This window comes from Rhinolophus hipposideros (assembly GCF_964194185.1).
Source record: "Rhinolophus hipposideros genome assembly, chromosome: 21".
Lineage (NCBI taxonomy): Eukaryota > Metazoa > Chordata > Mammalia > Chiroptera > Rhinolophidae > Rhinolophus > Rhinolophus hipposideros.
In genome coordinates, this window is record NC_138067.1 from 24,615,182 (window position 1) to 24,635,900 (window position 20,719).

Genomic DNA, 20,719 nt, shown 5'->3' on the forward strand with positions numbered 1-20,719 from the left:
GAGAAAATAGTTTGATCCAGAGCAAGTTTCTTTCTCAGTGGAATTGCCCAAGTATCTCTACATCTTTGATGACACGTTTTTTCTCTGACAATAGCACAACCAGACGATTTGAGAGGGGAATCTTTCAAACCCCTAATCCAATCTTTCAAACCTGGTTAAAAATGGGCTTGCAATGTTTTAAAGGAAAAGTAACAAAATAAGCAACCCAGTTGGGTTCATGTCAGGAACTTCAAGATGAGGGTTTTGCTGCCAATCCTATTTAACAAGCTCCTAGAATGACTTTGAATATCTTATCTGGGGATGTGCTCAATTTTTGGAGAGTAACAGTACTGTTACTATGTGGTTATTTGCACCTATGCCTGACATTGGATGCTTTCCAGCTTTTAGAGTCCTTTTACCTTTTTCATCATCTCATCTGAACAGAGAGCGTAGCTGCCTGATTTGGGCCACAGATCTTGGAAAGGAAAGCAGCCCTTAACTTACAGACAGCTTAGACGGCTACCACTCAGTTATAAAATTCTATTCATTATGGATGGGGCATTTCCCAGTGTCATTCAAATCACCTCAAAGGAGAAACCACAGAAGGGAGGCGCAGAAACTGCAGAGGGGCCCCATGAGGCTCCCTGACCTCACATATGGGCCTGGGTACTAATGGTCCTTCCCGAATGACTGATTAATCATACAGCGCTTTAACATTATACTCTGACAGGCTGGGGTGAGCAGGCATCCTCAGTGTGTTGGAGGAAGGACGTATTGGATAGTCATTCAATTTTCAGCAGAAAAGTCAAGACCCTCTGCACAATCACCATAGAATCCTTTGTGAAAAACAATAACCATCACTGATCATGAAAGCCACCAAGATCCACCCAGCGACCCAAGCCAGCGACTGTGGTGAGCTCTTTTCCAAGATGCCACAAGTTCCCAGATCCCACGATTCATTCTTTTGTTTATCCACTCTTCTAAGGCATGCGTAGTGAGGGCCTACTTGGTTCTAGACATTGAATTAGGCACTAGGTATTCAATAGAGAACACGACAGAGTTCCTCCTTCCAAGGAGACGTTCTATAAATCAAGGGTGGGCATATAAATCAAACAATCACACGAATAAAGGCCAAGTTCTATGAAAGAGAGATACAAAGTGATATGAGTGTTTAGAGTAGAGACCTGACCTGGGATAGAAGTGTGTGGTGGGGTGAAATCAGGGAAGGCTTTCCTGAGGAAGTGGCATTTGCACTCCATTCTGAGGCTGATAAACAGCTAAATGGACAAGAGTGGAGGTGGAGGGTAGGGCAAAGGTGAGCACTGCAGGTGGCGAGTGGGCATTTATCAGAAGTGGAGGTGGGGGCCAGGGAGGCTTTCATATAAATAATTCAGACAATAGGACATTTCTTATATCTTCCAGCCTCTCCCTGTCCTATTGACTGCTGCCCCTTCTGATGAGATCCTCCATGCTTTCTCTCTTCCCAGTTTTCTGGCAGATGTCAAGGTTGACCTTGGGAGCACATGGAAAGATGGCAGAGCCTGCACCCTCCCAAGAACCTTAATAACTGCACTTTCATCACCCGTCCTGTCCCTGCCCAACTACCATTGGGACTTTATATGAGAAAGGAGAAGAAAGAAACTTCTGTTAACTACTGACATTCTAGGAGCTATCGGTTAAAGCAGCTAGCATTCCCTTTACTCCACGCACAGGGCATCTGACGTTTCCACCTTTCCAGTCTGCACCTTCCTTCTCCCTCTGCTCTCATAAGGGTGATGGCTAAGGCAAGGGCCCTGGAGTCAGACAGTCTATGTCCAAAGCCCACCCCGTTGGGCAACCTCCTCAACTTCTCAGCTTCCTCATTCACATGGTGGGAACAATGAGAATACATTTACTCCTCAGAGGGTTTCTATGCACAGTAAATAAGCTGATGTTTAGGAAACACTTAAATAAGGGCAGGCATAAAGTAAGTGTTAGCAATTATCATTATTGCTATGAATTGTTGATTTACTCATCTTATCCTCTCCCCCAGCCTTTAAGCCCCTGGGTCAGAGCAACTGGGTCTTGTTCTTTTTGTTCCAGTTTCCTGCCACATAATAAACACAGCAAACATTTGTGAATCAAACAGCTGTCGCAAGCCATTTTTCTACATTCTAGAAAAGCTATCTGCGGAGCTAAGGAGGGCCCTGTCACTGCGTTAATCCCAGGGCGGGAAAAATCCTTCCTGGTGATCTTACATGTTTCAATCTATTCAGCAGTCTTTGGTGCCCTTGCTCACGCCATCCCACATTCTGAATATTCTGCCCAAATTTTGTCAGTATCCAGTGTGCATTATCAATTAAATGAGGCCGCCTCTTCATGGCTCATGGGGCTGTCCCACCCAGCACCCCCACCATCATCCCATGGCCCATCTATGCTCAGTCTGCATTGTTTAACACCACAACTAGCAGGCACATGTGTGATGCCTCAGAGCAGGAAGAAAACAAAGACAGATGCGAACTTGTCTCAAACACGAGCTGTGTACTAGACTCTTTAAAAACATTATTTTAGCCTTATAACAATCGTGCCCCTTGGATAGTATGTGACAGTGAAGAGATCAGATTCTGAAATCTAGAGTGAGACTCCATAGGTTTAATCCCAGTTCTACCTTCCCAACCACTCTAAGACTTAATTTCCACATCTGTAAAGTGGGGTGATTTTAGTGCCAGCCTTACATGGTACTTGTGAACTTGGAGCATGCTTGGCACATGATAAATATCCAGTGAAATGTAGCTGTTAGAATTTCCAGGTTAAGAGGTTCAGTGTTGTTTCCCAGGCTGCCATGTTAATTAATGGGGGGGGGTGTCATATCTGAACCCAAATATCCAGTGCCAGGAACTCCCGATCCAGCATCCTTGGCACCACACCACAGCGATAGCCTCAGAAACAACTGCACCTCTCTCATTTCTTCTGCTTGCCCCACCTTGAGCCCCCAGATGAGAGGGACTTCTCATAGCAAGACCTCGTGGTCCCCAGAGGCCTGCAACTGTAGGAAACGGAAGCTCTGAAAATTTAAAGAGAACAAAGTGGCTCTATCTTATCCTTCATAAATAATCAAAGGGATGAGGACTAACTGTATCTCAGCATTAGCAGGAAGGGCTGTGGCCTGGGGACTGACTGGAATGGATGAGACCCCAAAAAGCAGGTCCTTATCTTCCTACATGTCAGAGATGCTTCAGAGACATGTCATGGGCCTACCTTCCCACTTCTGGAAACCTCTGATGCTGGCAGCCAGTGCCTTGACTCCTCACAAGTCAGCTAAATGCCTTAGGTTAAGACAAACTATATATAAAAATATGTCTTCCAAACTGTGTCTGTGCCTGCAAAAGCCTCACTTGATCTTTACTCTAGTTGCTTTTAACTCCTTTAGAGTAAATCATGACTGGATCAAAGAGACAATCTTTATCATAAATATGATAAAGATTGAATTTGGCCTCTGAGACAGGATTCATTCATTCAATATTAGTTGAATAAATATATCAGTTCATTAGGGGTTAACAGCTAAAATACATTGAACCCTGTAATTTACATATACTGTCTAGGAGGTAGATACTATTACATCCTCACTTCAATGGAGAAAACTGAGAAACAGAGAGGTTAAGTAACTTGCTCCAGGTCACACAGCTATAAAGAGGAAGAGTTGGTGTATGACATCTTTGAATACAGAGCCCATGTTTTCAATTATAGGGTTGTGCTGACAGGTAGGCAGTGCTGAGAGAAGCCCTACTTCTGCTTAGAGCGAGCTGGAATGGATTCCATACCATGGGTTTTGTTAGTGACCTTTCTTCCCCAGGTACTGAGGACAACCAGGGGTTACCCAGGAGCTGAAGAATCCTCAGGAGGAAGGGAAAATCTTCTATTGACACAGCTGAGTTCTAGAAAAGTCAGGCAGTTTCAGCACTGGAGCTGCCCTTCATGTTAACTATCCAGCCGAAATTAAACCCCAGGGCTGCCATGTCCATGAAGGTAGGGGTGGTGTGATCTCATTATCCCTGCATCCTGACTACTGAGCCCAGTGCCCAGCACACTGGTGTTACTTGAAAAATATTTGTAGAGGGAATGAAGGGAGAAAGAGAAAGGAGAAAGAAAGGGCCAAAAAAGGCAGCATTTAAGTTATGGAGATAGTATGGAACTTAAGAGCCCAGATTCTGGAAACCCAGAGCTGGTTTTCATCTTATGTTCTCTGGTTTCCAAATGAGAGACCTTTAACAAGTAATTTAACTTCCTTGGACCTTGTTTCTTCATCTATAAAAATAGGTGTAACACCTAGCTCATAGTTTTTATATGGTGCTTTAAAAGAGGATTATGTAATGGGCTTCACATGCTATCTGGCACAAAGGAAACTCGTATGTCAGCTGCCACTATTACTATTACTCTCATCACATTGTTATTATCATTATTTGATTAGAAAATACTACTCAACGGTACTCTGGCATTTATAGCCAGAATCAAAATAGCAGCAAATAGAGGGAGATTCAAAATGTAGATATAGATAAACACTATACGTGCTTCCTTATGTGGACACATTAAAATTACAACTAAATTGGCAACAATCAACCTGGAGAACTATCTGAAGTCTAGATGAACAGAAATTTTATAACTAAGAATATAAAGAAGAAGACATATAGAGACTGATAGAAGGGGCGGAAATGCAAAATGACTAACTCCAAACCTCCGTGTGGCGGTTGAGAATCAGGCAGGATATCTCAGCCACAGAGGGTTCCCCCAGAGGAGCGAGGGAACCCAGCCCCATACCAGCCTCCCCAGCCTGGAGTACTGCTGCCTAGAAGAGGAGCTCCTATGAGATATGGCTGTGAAAACAGTAGGGATTCCAACCATCTGGGTGGGACAGAAGGTTGCAGGAAACCTAGATGTCCTCTTAAATGTCCAGTACACAGACTCTCTCACTCCCAGGCACTCACCCTAGGCTCTGGCAGAGGGACAGTGACTCAAGCGTCATTGGAGACATATGGGGGACAGACTTAGGTGTGTGGCTTCAGGACGAGGGCTGGAGGACAGTCACCATTTTCTCTGTGTGTCATCCTTCTCCCTTGCAGCCAGCAGGTAGGTGCCATCTTTCCTGTGTTGAGCTCTCCCCCAACACAGCCAAATCTAAATCTGATTGGCCTGCTGAACTCCACTGGGAGCTCACTCCACCTAATTCCTCCAACAGTGGAGGCACTTCCTCCCGAACAGCCAGCCCCACCCACATTGCACTCTTTCTTGGAAAATTATTGGAGCCTGTGGGCCCCAGGGAGCTCTACTGGCATTGGTGTGCTCTGAGACTTGTGCTGAGTAGCTCCAGGCTCAGCAATGACACCAAACCAGAGTCTGCATTAACCTGGTGACCACATCTCTTCCCATTCTAGTGACTTCCTGAGATCTTGCCTCACCCAACTCACATACAGCATGAGGCTAAATCTTAATGGAGCTGGCAGGTGGCAGCAGGCCTCAGGGTAGCCTGGCTTTAAGCAGAGCTACCCCAGGCCCAGTACTGGTGGCAGACGTCCTTGGTTCACAGTGTGGCCTCTCCCATGTGCCTCCAACTTTAGCACAGACAACAAACAACTGCAGATCACTTTGTAGTGCCTACCAGGTAGTCCCCGGCCAGTCACAGGCAGTGGTTGACCTGGGCGGGCACTGGAAACCCTCTCAAGAGGCTCCAGAACCAACATACTTGGAGGCTGGCTTCAGATCACAGCAGAACACTGCCCAATTAGCCCCATAAGCAGCACACACAAAGGGTGGTTTCAACAGGCATCAGGGCCTGCTGGGATGATTCCCACTTAGTGGAGTAAGCAGCCCATAAGCTGTGAACATGGTCAAACCCACAATCAGCCTGAGGACCAATGCCACCCACTGGCATGCCAGTAGCAATAAAAGCTCAACTGTAACAGGAGGGCACACACAACCCACACAAGGAACACCTCTGGAGCACCTGGAGCAGGTGAGCAGGGAGACTCTGCCACTGGGCCCCACAGGACACCTACTACATAAGGCCACCCAGCCAAGACTGGGAGACATAGAAGGTCTACCTAATACATAGAAACAAACATAGAGAGGCAGCCAAAATGAGGAAATAAAGAAATGTGTCCCAAATGAAAGAACAGGAGAAAAATCCAGAAAAAGAACTAAATGAAATGGAAGTAAGCAACCTACCAGAGACAGAGTACAAAACACTGGTTATAAGAATACTCAAGAAACTTAGTATTTCAACAAAAAGATAGCGAGCCTTAAAAAGGACATAACCATTAAAAAGAACCAGTCAGAAGTGAAGAATACAGTAACTGAAATGAAGAATGCACTAGAAGGAATCACCAGCAGACTAGGTGAAGCAGAGGATAGAATCAGTGATTTGGAAGACAAGGTAGCAGAAAACACCCATCTGGAACAGAAAGAGGAAAAAAGAATCCAAAAAAAAATAAATAAAATGAGGAGAGTTGAAGAGCCCTTTGGGACAACATCAAGTGCAACAACATTCTCATCATAGGGGTACCAGAAGGAGAAGAGAGAAAGCTAGGGATTGAGAACCTATTTGAAGAGATAATGACTGAAAACTTTCCTAACCTGGTGAAGGAAATAGACATACAGGTCTGGGCAGTGCAGAGTCTCAAACAAGATGAACCCAAACAGTCCCACACCAAGACACATTGTAATTAAAATGGCAAAGGTTAAAGACAAAGAGAGAATCCTAAAAGCAGAAAGAGAAACACAGCTAGTAACTTATAAGGGAACCCTCATAAGATTGTCAGCTTGTTTCTCGACAGAAACTTTGCAGGTTAGAAGGGATTGGCACAAAATATTCAATGTGATGAAAAGCAAAGACCTAAAACCAATGGTACTCTACCCAGCAAGGCTATCATTCAAAATCAAAGGACAAATAAAGAGCTTCCCAGACAAGAAAAGACTAACGAAATTCATCACCACCAAGACAGTATTACAAGGAATGTTAGAGAGAATTCTTTAAGTCAGGAGAGAAGAAAAAGATAAAAATTATGAATAATAAGATGGCAATAGCTACATATCTATCAGCAATTACTTTCAATGTAAATGGATTAAATGCTCCAATCAAAAGACATAGGAGAGCTGAATGGATAAGAACAAAATCCTTACATATGCTACCTACAAGAGACTCACTTTAAATTGAAACACACACACAAACTGAAAGTAAAGGGATGGAAAAAGTTATTTCATGAAAATGGAAAGAAAAATAAAAGTTGGGATGGCAATACTTACACGAGGAAAAATAAACTTTAAAACAAAGGCTATAACAAAAGACAAAGAAGGACCTAGTAATCCCACTTCAGGGTATTTATCCCCGCCCCCCCCAAAAAAAAACCAGGACATGGCGGGGGCCTGTGTATCCATATGTTTATTGCAGCATTGTTTACAATGGCCAAGATGTGGAGGCAGCCTGGCTTTGATGGAAGAATGGATAAAAAGGAGGTAGTACGATTGCAGTACACTGAGCTCCATAGAGACAGCACCGAGTGCCAGTTGGACGGGCCCTGGGCAACTCTATGCTCACGGAGGAAAAATAAACATGGACAAAGGAGATCCTAAGAAGCCAAAAGGCAAACTGTCAATCATATACATCTTTTGTGCAAACTTGCCGGGAGGAGCAGCAGAAGAAGCACCCATATGCTTCGGTCAACGTCTCAGAGTTTTCAAAGAAGTGCTCCGAGAGTGGAAGACTCTGTCTGCTAAAGAAAAAGGAAAATCTGGAGACATGGCAAAGGCGGACAAGGCCCGTTATGAAAGAAATGGAAACTTATATCCCTCCTAAAGGGGAAACAAAAAAGAAGTTCAAGGATCCCAACGCACCCCAGAGGTCTCCTTTGGTCTTTTTCCTGTTTTGTTCTGAGTATCTCCCCAAAATCAAAGGAGAGCCTCCTGGCCTCTCCATTGCTGATGTTGCAAAGAAGCCGGGAGAGATGCGGAATGCCCCTGCTGCAGATGACTCGCAGCCTTGTGAGAAGGAGGCTGCTCAGCTGAAGGAAAACTATGAAAAGAATATTGCGGCATACCACGCTAAAGGAAAGCCTGGTGTGGCAAAAAAAAAAAAAAAAAAAAAAAAAAAAAAGGAGTTGTCAAGGCTGAAAAGAGCAAGAAAAAGAAGGAAGAGGAGGAAGACGAGGATGAAGAGGAAGATGAAGATGATGATGAATAAGTTGGTTCTAGTGCAGTTTTTCTTCGTGTCTGTAAAGCGTTTAACCCCCCTGTACACAACTCACTTATCTTAAAGAAAAAAATTGAAATGTAAGGCTGTGTAAGATTTGTTTTTAAACTGTACAGTATCTTTTTTGTATAGCTAACACACGACCGAATAAGTCTTTAGATAGCCCTGTCCTGGTGGTATTTTCAATAGCCACTAACCTTGCCTGGTACAGTATGGGGGTTGTAAATTGGCATGGAAATTGAAAGCCAGTCCTTGTTGGTGCACAGCACAAATTAGTTATGTATGGGGATGGTAGTTTTTTTCATCTTCAGTTGTCTCTGATGTAGCTTATACAAAATAATTGTTGTTCTGTTAACTGAATACCATTCTGCAATTGCAAAAAAATTGCAACTGTTTTGTTGCCATTCTGAATGCTTTTAAGTAAATACATTTTTTTATTTAAAAAAAGAGGAGGTAGTACATATATACAATGGAATATTACTTGCCTATTTCTTGCTTATATATGGAATCTAAAGAACAAACTAAACAACAAAAAACAAACAAACTCATAGATACAGAAAACATTTTGATGGCTGCTAGATGGGAGGGGGTTGGGGGTATGGGTGCAAAAAGGGAAAGGCATTAAGAAGTACAAATTGGTACTTACAAAATAGTCAGGGGGATGCAAATTATTACATAAGGAAGGTAGTCGATAGTATGGTAACAACTACGCACAGTGCCAGGTGGGTACTAAACTAGTTGGGGATTGCTTCTTAAATTGTATAAATGGCTAACCACTCTGCTGAACACCTGAAATTAATATACACTGATATTGAATGTCAACTGTAATTGAACATTTTAAAAGGAGGGAAGATAAAGGGGAATAAGAGGTCCAAGTTTTCAGGTATAAAACAAATAAGTCGGAGAGATCCAAGATGGCAGAGTAGTTAAACACTGTGCCCGTGTCCTTCCGTGAACACATTAAAATCACAACTAAATTACAGAACTGGCAACCCGGAGAACCATCTGAAGTCTAGCCAAAAATAAGCCCTAAAACTATAAAGAAGAAGCCACACCGAGACTGATAGTAGAGGCAGAGACATGGAATGGGCCCAAACCTCCCCGTGGCAGTTGAGCGTCAGGCAGGACATCTCAGCCGTGCATGTTTCCCTCAGAAAAAAGAAGGAGCCCAGCCCCCCACACCAGCCTCCCCAGGCCGGAGTCCTGGTGCCGGAAAGAGGAACCCTCACAACAACTGACTGTGCAAAACGGTGGGAATTCCGACCATCCAGGTGGGATGGAAGGCTACGGAAAACCCAAATGTCTTTTTAAACGGCAGGCGCACAGACTCGCTCGCTCGCAGGTACTCACTGTGGGCTCCAGCGGAGGGATGGCGGCACTGGAGACATATGGAGGGCCAGCCTGAGGTGTGTGGGTTTGAGGGGAGGACTGGATGACAGTCAGATTTTCCCTCTATGAGCGCCTCCTCCGGTGCAGCTGGGAGGCAGCCGCCATCTTTACTGTGTTGAGCCCGCCCCCTACACTTCGGGCCAAATATGAATCTGATTGGCTGGTGAGCTCTGCTGCTCCATTCTGCTGACTCAGTGGGACTCTTCCCCACCCAACTCCCCCAACTCTGGAGGCGCTTTCTCCCAAGCAGCCAACCCTGCCTGCATCCCACTATTTCTTGGAAAACTATCAGAGTCTGGCTGGCCCCTGGCAGGGGGTGATTGGCCTCAGGGTGCTCTGCGGCTTTTGCTGAGTAGCTCCAGGCTCAGCACTGGCACCAGAATTTACATTAACCTGGTGACCACAACTATTCCCACTCTAGTGACTCCCTGGGAACCTGCCTCACCCCACTTGTATACTGAATGAGGCTCTATCAGCGGCTGAACCTTAAGGGAGCCAGGAGGTAGCAGCAGGAATCCAGGTGTCCTGATTTTTGTGGAGTTACCCCAAGCCCAGTAATGGTGGCAAACATACTCCGTTCATACTGTGGCCCCTCCCATGTGTCTCCACATATTGCATAGGCAGCGAACAACTGCAGGTCACTTTTTAGCTCTTACCCCGTCGGTCATAGGCAGTGGGTGACCTGGGGCTGCACCGGAAATCTTCCCTAGAGGCTCCAGAACCAACATACTTGGAGGTTGGCTTCAGACCACAGCAGAGCACCACCCAATTAGCCCTACAAGCAGCACACACAAAGGGTAGTCTTAAAAGGCAGCAGAGCCTGCTGGGGCAAATTCTACTCAGTAGGGTAAGCCGCCCTCACAGCAGCCTGTCAGCTGTGGACGTGGCCTAACCCCACAGCCAGTCAGCCTAAGGGTCAATCCCACCCACTGATGTGCCAATAGCAACTACAACAGAGGACACACACACCTACAAAATAGACACCCTGGGGCACCTGGAGCAGGTGACCAGGGAGACTGTTCCAGGGCCTCACGGGACACCGATTACACAAGGCCACCTGGCCAAGACTGGGAGACACAGCAGATCTACCTAATACATAGGAACAAACATAGAGAAGCAGCCAAAATGAGGAAACAAAGAAACGTGTCCCAAATGAAAGAACAGGAGAAAAATCCAGAAAAAGAGCTAAACGAAATGGAGGCAAGCAACCTACCAGAGATTGAGTTCAAAACACTGGTTATAAGGATGCTCAGGGAACTTAGTGAGAACTTCAACAAAAAGATAGCAAGCATAGAAAAGGACATAAAAACCATAAAAAAAGAACCATAAAAAGGAAGTGTGGATTCACATGTTCATTGCAGCATTGTTTACAATGGCCAAGATGTGGAGGCAGTCTGGGTGTCTGTGGATGGAAGAATGGATAAAGAGTAGTGGTACATATATACAATGGAATACTGCTCAGCTATGGAAGGGAATGGGTTCTCACCATCTGCCACGGCATGGCTGGACATGGAGGGTGTAGTACTGAGAGGAGTGTCAGATAGAGAAAGACATATGCAATGTGATTATATGTGAAATTTAAGACCAAAATTAACAAACAAAACAGAAATAAACTCATAGATACAGAGAACATTTTGATGTTTGCCAGATGGGAGGGGGTGAAAAAAGGGGAAGGGATTAAGAAGTACAGATTGGTTGTTAAAAGTAGTTACGGGTAGAATAAGGTATAACATAAGGAATATTGTCAATAATATTGTACTAACTATGTATGGTGTCAGATGGGTAGTAGATTTGTTGGGGTGCTGGATGGGAGGGGTTCGGAGGCAGGGTGGAAAAGGTGAGGGAATTAAGAAGTACAAAATAGTCATGGGGATGTAAAGTAAAGCATACAGAATATAGTCAATGATATGGTAATAACTACATATGTATACTGCCTCATGGGTACTAGTCAGAGGTATCACTTCTTAAGTTATATAAATGTCTAACTACTATGCTGTACACCTGAAATTAGCATAAAATAATATTGAATATCAACTGCAATTGAAAAATTTTTGAAGGTGGGGAAGGGGATTAAGAGGTCCAAATTTCCAGATATAAAGTAAGTCATGGGGATGTAATGTACAGCATAGGGAATATAGTCAATAATATTGTGATAGCATGGTACAGTGTCAGATAGTTGCTAGACTTCTTTAGATCTATAAATGTTGAATAACTATGGAGTACCCCTGAAACTAACATAATATTGTTTGTTAGCTATATTTTTAATAAAAATCTTTAAAAAAACAAACAAACTAGTCATGGGGATGTAATGTACAGCATGGGGAATATAGTCAACAATATTGTGATAGCGTGGTACAGTGTCAGATGGTTGCTGGACTTACCATTTTGATCACTTCTTTAGGTCTATAAATGTTGAATAATTCTTGTGTACTCCTGAAACTAATACAATATTGTAGGTTAACTATATTTTTAATTAAAAAATCTTAGAAGAAAAAGAGCAGCCAATGAGGATAGCCAATTGGCACTGGTTGTGGAAACATGGAGCAAGGAGCAGATAAAGTCAATGTTAGCTCCCCTCTGTGTCTTGCCCGACAGTGGGCTGCTCAGTCTTTTCATCTATTAGTGGGGTTGTCACACAAGCCTCTTCCGAAACATCACTCTCCTCAAACATATGCGGCATAATTAGACTTGAAGGAAAATTTAGTTCTATAGTTCCAACCCTTGGACATGCACCAAGAACTCTAAACACAAGGACTAGTCTTTGCGGAGTTTATGTGACGCCAGGGACCCATCCACTTCCCCATCGAGACACCCAAAAGGCCGCAGTTGCTTTTCAGAATATTATTACCCTTATTAAGATGAAAAATCAGTTCAGCTGGGAAAGATAAGATACATACAAGAAGCAGCCATGTCTTTTCTCACGGTCACTGCTATTATTACTATAATAGCAGTCAGGCTGTCAGCCATGGCCCTGGGTACCCCAGCCCCCAGTCTGGCCACTGGTCACTCTGATTGTGTCAGTCCTACAGCTCACTCCATGATAAACTCAGCAGTATTCCTTATAAAGCTGTCAGTCTTTACCTCCTAGGTGAAAACCCGTACCTGTCACTGTCCTTATCTGTACCCCCTCCCCTGACCCTCTGCCCCCACTATGATCTCCTTTTTTAAATTCTTAGAGAACAAGAGAAACAGTTAATAGCAGTTGTTAAGCATTTAGTCTTTGGAGCAGATGGCCTGGACTTGAATCCTGATTTCTATGACTTACATTTAGCTGTGCTTTCGTTTTCTCATGTATAATATGGTTATGATACTTAGCTCATAGTGTTTGGAGGCTTGAATGAATCGATATTTGTAAAACGTTTAAACAGTGCTTGACCATAATAAGTACTCCATAAATGTGTTTTTTCCTCCGGGGTGGGGTTCAGTGGGCTTTTATTGAGATAAATTAACAGAAATCAAGATTTTATCAGTCACCTTTTCTGAACTTTATAAACTCAACAGAGACTCGGGTCCATATGTGTACGTACATAATATAACATAACACATCCCAACTAAAACAGAGCCCCTCTGGAACATTTGCCGATTAACAGAAAGCCAGCATTCCCTTTCTCCAGAGGCTTTCAAAATTTTGAGTCCCCACTGTTCACGTCTCAGTGGAAAAGGTCCGTTGTAGCTAGGGACATTGAAATTATCTATCCCATTTTTATTGAACAAAAATATACATTTGTTTTCAAGTTTTAGTTTTGTTTCAAAAAAGGGAAGAGCGACTTTGTTTTCTCCAGTCACCTCTCCCCCACAACTGGTGTTTAAAATACAGAAGCCTGTGTCCTAAGGACTCAACCCTACCCCTTCCCTTGCCCTGCCCAGTATTGTCTGCTGGAGAATTTAAATACTCTTCTGTTGGAATGTGTCAGCTGTGGGGGGGCAGAGTCCAGGGGCCACAGGCTAGCTTCCTGACCTCCTAAACTTCTGCAACCTTCGGACACTTAACTCTTTACCCCAAAGATGAGTTTTTAGATTGGGAGAGTGGATTTTTCTTTGAGAGTTTTAAAAAACTATCTTTAAGGACATCAAGTAGAACTACAAGCTCACCAAAGTCCACTTAAGTGCACCAAAAAGTTGACTGACTGTTTCAGCTCCCACTAGGCCAATATTTTGCTTGACAAAGGTGTTTTGCCAACAACTTACACACGGAGTTTTGTGCTGAGTTGTCTGGTTCTAATCCAAGCGTGATGACATCAAACACAAAGCACATAGCAAAGGAAAGATGCCCCTAACTCATTCTGAAAACAATTACATATTAATAACGAGTTACCTCCCCTCTCCCCACAGACTTTGGGACCAACCCATATTATGATGCAGGACCAACTTGAAAATAATTTAGAGATATATTTAGCTTTCCTTCTCCCTGACTTCTTCCCATGGAAGATCATTTTGGAAAACACTTGTTCCATTCCTTAAGGAAAGGCAAGAAAGTTTCTTCATCGGAGTGTATGGAAAGAGGAAGACAGCAAGGTGTATAACAGTCCATAATCCACTACACAACTGTACAGTTACAGGCTAAACCACGAGCTGGATGGTATTTAAATATTAAAAATAGGGAATAGTTTTCATGCAAATGAACCATTGGAAAAATATTACCGTTACTTAAAATAAACACCCAATACTGGGAGAACACGTAAACAGTTTCCAGTAGTAACAAAAGCTCCTTACTGTGAGGGGGGATTTAAAAAAAAAGAGAGACTAGGTTTTGACCTGGCCCTTAGAGCATCTTTCCATTTAACAATTCCTAGTCAAGAGCCGAGCACCAAAACTGGACAGCTGCCTGTCCCAGACTGTCCAGTAGTGGGGTCCCAGACAGCTTGAGGGCCACTCCTCATCAAAGGCTGGACTTCAGTAATACTTTCAGTTTAAAATCTCTGCTTTCAGAGGGACCCACAGGCCCTCAGCTGACACAGTCGGGATGGCAAAGAGGGCTGCACTGCGTGTTTAGTCACCCATACTCTCCTGCGAGATACAAAACTGCATTTCTGAGCTTTTCTTCTATAATATAATGAATGATCCCTCTTATCTTGCCAGAGGTGGGAGAGAAAGAGAGCTGCATCCGTACAAGGACAAGATTTCTTTGGTTAAAAGTTGATGCCTTTGAAATTCCCTTCCTCCTCCCCCTTTCCTGGAAAAAAAAGTTACTTCCTTAATCAGGGCTTGTATTTAGCAGCCAGCATTCACTGAATAGAAGAACCTGTGGCTTGGATACCAAATAAATGAGTGTATTCTCTTTGGGCTTTCTACGGTGCAGCTCCTGTTACAGTTTTGAAGGAGTTGGGGCTATGTCTGATCAGGAGGCATCGGCACGTTTTGATCCTCAAGGAATTCTGGGTTGATCAGAAATCGTTTTTGCTTAAACTGGAGTCAAAAAAGCCACTTGAATAATAAATTTCTTTATCCAGATGAGTTAAGCATGTAAGCATATGCAGGACTTGTCATATTTCAGGGCTTTGAAAAACAATGGGATATGGAAATAATTTTATTTATTTTTTTTAAGGAGGGTGCAGCTCACTGGCCCATGTGGGGATTGAACTGGCAACCTTGGTGTTATTAGCACTATGCTCTAACCAACTGAGCTAACTGGTCACCCCCCAAAAAATTTTATTTAACCCTAGATGCCTCCTGGTTGACCTAATACACTGAGTTAGAAGGGAACTAAAAACATTTTTTAAAAAAGTCCATTGGTTTTGATTCATCTCACTCCTTTTGCCCTGCGATCAGGCCAAACATCAAGCATTTTGGGAGGGGCACAATTTAACATAATGACTACTGACTGTAAAGCATTTGCCAGCAATTTACAATGCAAAATGACAAATAATTCTTGTCACAAAAAGGATGGCAAGCAGCTTTCTGCAGCATGAAAGTTAAGAGCTCTTGGGTTGCCCATTCCTGTAAGTTTATGTATCAAGGGGAGCAGAGGGCAACACACTTGCCCAGGACGTGGTCCACAGAAAGTAAGCCCCAGAACTGCTAACATTACCAAAGCTGGTCCCAGTTAATTCTGAAATGCAACTCCATGCTTTATACCTATACGGCTCAGACACTGCCACTCAATCAAATTCCCACGCTGCAAGACAGATTAAAATGGGGGAAGAAGCAAAAGCAGAGAGATCTTCTCAAAAATAATACCTTGAATTATACCATTATTCTCGTCTAATCCCAGAATTGGCTTGCTGAGCTCTAGCCTGTGACCCACTAGACTTTTGTGCAGACACCCTGGGTGCCCACCCATCGGCCCATCCCTGCAGTCAGTGCAGGCAGTCCCAGTTTAAGCCAGCAGATTCCTGCAGCTCCTGGCCTGAGGTCGTTGTCTGCAGCTTGGCCCTTGCTTGGGGCAGGTTGGAAGTGTCTGGCAGTTCATGCCCCCAGCAGAACCCTCAACAAGTGAGCAATGGGAGCTGGGTGATAAAATACCTGAAATTCCTCGCTGAGTGGAAGAATGATGAGGGGCATTTTACATGGTCAGTGGGGTAAGCCATTTTATAGGATTTCCACCTTCCGTGCCTCACCACCTCATTTCTTCATCTCACTTCCTGGGGTCACTTCTCTCAAATAAACAGTGTGCACACAAATCTTCATCTTAGGATCTGCTTGTGGGGAAATTCAAGCCCTCTGAACAAGTCATTCATGATCAGCCAAAGAGTAACTCAAGTAGGAGGGTTCCATCACCTCCTCCCCACACACATTTTTATCTCCAGCAATGCCTGTCTGTCCATCTTCCCCTTGCAACAAACCACACACTTTTCAACCTGACAGCCTTTGCTGACTCTCCTTATTTCTCTGACTGGCAAATTCCTATTCATCATTTAAATATCACCTCCCCTTGGAAGCCTTCCCTGCTCTTTCATCTCTACAGCCTTAACATTGTTTTACCGATATTGCCTTCACCAGACTCCATCCACCCATCCGTCCATCAATCCATCCATCAATCCGTCCATCCATCCACCCACCCATCCAACAGATATGTATTAGCTACCTCCATAGGCCAGGCAGGCACTAGTATACTGCAGGTGTCCACGGGTCTTCCTGTCTAGATGGGTCTTCTTGAGGTCACTGTAGGTCTTAGACAGCTCTGTGCTTCCAGCCCAGAGCACACCATCCAGGATGAAGTGAGTGCTTGGCAACTGTTTGGTCATGTTAAATTGATGAAATTTCCCCCGTTCCAGGCAGACAGCATCTGTGTAATGATAATGAGGTTCTTAATTACATAGAGGTGGAGACATTGATTAAGCATGTGGAATTAATAAAGGAGTATGTTACCACCAAAATGTGAATGACATATAGACAGTTTCATTACTTAAAATAGCTTGTAAGCCATTAAGCCAGTGACCGTGTTCGATTTCCCAGCAGAAATGGCCATCAGCCGGCTCATCACTGTGTGAACCCCAGAGCCCGGAAATCCTGTTTTGCCTGCCAAACCTTCTCTTTAGAATGTACCAAGCCATTTGACCTTGTAATTTCATACTGGTAGGGTTGCCATATAAAATACAAGATGCTATCTACTGGCAATATCTTTTAAAGAAATCATCACAGAGTCAAATGGACAGCCAGTCTGTATTTAGACTCTGAGCACCTACAGTTTGTCCCACAATGTGCTAGATTCAAAATATACAGGAGCAGAGAAAACACATTTAGACTCTGCTTTCTGAAACTTACAAAGATCTATATACAAAGATATTCACTGAAATATGGTTTACAATAACATAGCATTCTAATTTCCTCCAAGAAAGGAAATATAATATATCCACACAACAGAATATTCTCCAGCCATTCAAAATGATGATGTTAAAGAATGTTTTATGACCCACAAAAATGCTCACAATACAAGCTTAGAAAGAAAAAATAATCAGGGTACACAGTGGTATATTGAGTGTGATTCCAATTCTGTAGCCAACCAAATACTGATATATACATGTTGGAAAACTACTGGAACAAAATAAGCCAAATTTTGTAGAGTATTTACTCATATCTCTGAGATACGGCATTACAGTTGACATTTTTATAGTTTTCTGAATTTTCCTAATTTCATTCTTTTCAATGGGCATGAACATGTGTTGATTTCATAATAATACTTTTGTAAAAGAGCTTAGTAGAGATCAGAATAGATCCTTCCACTGCAAAATATGGCATTCCGTTCTCTCATATATCAGGAGAGCTTACTAAAATGTTCAGTCTGTGCTGTGCTTGGGGAAATAATTAATGGCTTCAGTCTTGCCAAGAGCTTTTCGGGAATGAAGAGGCAGACAGGAAACTCTGGAACTGTGAGTGGTTTACCTTTAGCCCTTTTCTGGATTGTGACCTATAAATATTTAGTGGCTAAAATCAGTGGGGACGGGGGTGAGGAAGGGAGGCAAAAGGCAAACCATCCCCCTCTCCCTCTGTCCCCCATGCCCAGATCTGATATATAAACCCATAGTCCTCAAATTGTGTTGCCCTAATACTGTACCAGCAATACTGCACTTCAGAACCTTGGCAATAATCGACCCATGTATGCACCAGACTTTTGCTATAAAGGAGGACACATATCCTGCTCTCCATCAGAGAGTGGACATGGGAGAGCTCTAAAATGTCACGTAGCATGTGATACCACTTGCTGTGAGTAAAAGGAGAAGCTTAAATGGAAGCTGTTGCCAAAGGAAGGTTGCCTATTTACTGGGCCATGCAAGAAATGTGTCTTATGCGTACAAATAAAGAGAGCCTGGTCAGGCCACAGAAGGGTCCTAAAATCAAGGGGCAAAGCCAAGGGACCAGTAGGATGACTGCCATTGCCTTTACAGACTGTGAGCTAATGCTATGCTGTGGTTGTAAACAGCAACCCCCAAGAGTGCTCCCTATTTGTTTAGTGTCATTTTGATCTTTTTTGGGTTCATTCAAGTGTACTAACCCAAATTATGTTATGCTACATAAGTAGGCTGTGAACACAGAAATATCTAGAACTTCTAATGCTTAAGTGGAGGGAGATGGTCTCTTTGTGCCACATTTAAGAGGATTTCTACCCTACAGACCATTATCCTCTAGACATCCTTTCATTTGCCAAAGAGAAGAGTTAAAGGGATTGAACATGGTCAGGCTGGACAAAAAAGAAGATTCAAGATGCAAGAATGATGTTGGAAAAATCAACAGAGTAATAATAAGGGATACGGGACACACAAGTCTATTGTTTTGTGTGCCATGCCTCCTAGGAGCAGAATCTGCAGGGAGGCTCTCCATAGCACTATATAAGGCCTTCAAAACAATCTGAGTCGCCCAGTAGTCCCCAAATAGACTGGGCTACCCCAGGAGACAATTCGTTCTCCCTCTCCATCTCCGTAGTTTTCTCCTGGAAATACACAGGAGGGAGCTGGGTCAGGCTTCCTACCTCAGGTAGGATACAGAGTGGATGACCCAAGAACACGTGGAGGTCCTAAGGGTCTCCACTCTAGGCCCTCAGTGCTCCTTGGGTTTCTCCCTTCTTTTCCCACCATGTGTGACTGCCTGGTTGAGACCTTGTAGGAGAGACAGAAGAGAAGCCGATGTCCTTAACCATAATATCAGCTGGCATCAGACAGGATGCCCAGTACTTTACAGGGTCTCACTCTTCACTCCTCACACTCACCTTGAGGAGAACAGCCCTGCCAACCACACGTGTGCGAAGACTAACGTTCGGAATGCTGACGTGACTTGCTTAATTCCAGATGGCTGGTAAGTGTAGTCAGGTGAACTGCACAGGCACCCGTGTCCGTAACCTGCCGCTTCTATTCCTACTACCTAGTACAGTGCGTGGCAGAAAGTATGTGGGCGCAGAGCACCATGATATATGTGGGTGGCATGGATTTATGTGCACAGCACGTACATTTTCACTGAAAAAAACCAATAAAGAACACGTAAAATCTGTGGAGCAGTGAAAAGGAGACCATGAAAGGAATAGGGTGCGGGCTTACCGAGATATATCAAAGAAGGAAACAATGCCAAGGGATTATTATTCGTTCATTCATGCATCCCCACACTTTGTGAACACCTCCTTTGTACCTGGGGCCATGATAAAGATGTGATTAAAGACGTAGAGTTGGACCCTGGCGTCACTCTTCCAGTAAGGGAGACCGTCCCTTGATAAACAATAGTGTGAAACAATTTTACACGTGGTACATTTACACAGAAAGTCGGTTAACGCTGAATGTTTGTTATCCATATGAAACGGCAGGACACAGCTTTGGGAAATGCGCTGCTCTTTAAAGAGAGGAGGTCTGAGGCTGAGGAGGTAGGAAAAGTCAGTGGATTGGGCTAAACATCTCCGTGGGAATTCTGATCTGAGGGAGGGCCGCGGCACTTCTGTTCCCTACAGATCTGAATATTAAACATACTCTCATCCAGAAGCATTTGATGCTATCACTTTCCTGCTGCGAGGGGCTCTTCATCACGCAGTCCAGAACCTCAGGTGAGGGATTTGAAGTTGCAGAGAGTCCCGAAGTCTGGTCTCTGATGGCTGGCGGAGGAGAGCTGCGATTTAAGAGCTTGAGTATTTCATGCCCTGTGCGGGTGCTTTCAGTGAAGTTGTTGATCATGTCAGAAGGGTGCTGAAACCAAGGGCAGGCTCCTGTTGAGAGGCCTACTTAATGAGGAGCCTTCCACGAACAGGGACACTCAGAAAAAGGCAGGAAGGCAGACCACTGAGTGGTGAAAACCATCATTCCAAGAAAAGGCACTTACTTCCTGCCGGGCGCTGTTGCAGGTTGTTTTCACAAATCCCTGTGTTCAGGGCGCAGGGGAGGTAGTAGACGGGCAAAGATGGGGGTAGGAAAGAGAGCTTCTACTTCTAAGCCCTCACTGTGCTTTACTCTGTGCAGAGCTTTCTCTGCTATGTCTATTTAATACTCATAACAACTCTGTGCGGTAAGTAATATTATCCCAATTTTAGTGATAGGCGGTTGGAATAATTGGGCCACAGTCCTTCAAGTGATGAGTGGTACATCCAGGAATCCAAGTCTCACAGATGCCTATACCTTTGCTCTCCTTTCCTGGACACCCTATTAGTTCCTTTCCTTGACTTAATATTAGGGTGGCCACACCCTGATTGGTAGGGTCACCCAATTTGCCTAGGGAACTTCC

General features: G+C 43.9%; 1 protein-coding gene and 1 pseudogene across 2 annotated transcripts in view; both read left to right on the forward strand.

Moving 5' to 3' along the window:
* VAT1L (vesicle amine transport 1 like) overlaps positions 1 to 20,719 on the forward strand; it is a 142,809-nt gene that overhangs the window by 31,758 nt on the left and 90,332 nt on the right. The gene's annotated exons all lie outside the window — the stretch shown is intronic.
* On the forward strand, positions 7,562 to 8,188 carry LOC308489799 (high mobility group protein B1-like; annotated as a pseudogene). The gene has a single exon. The product of its transcript is annotated as a high mobility group protein B1-like (transcript).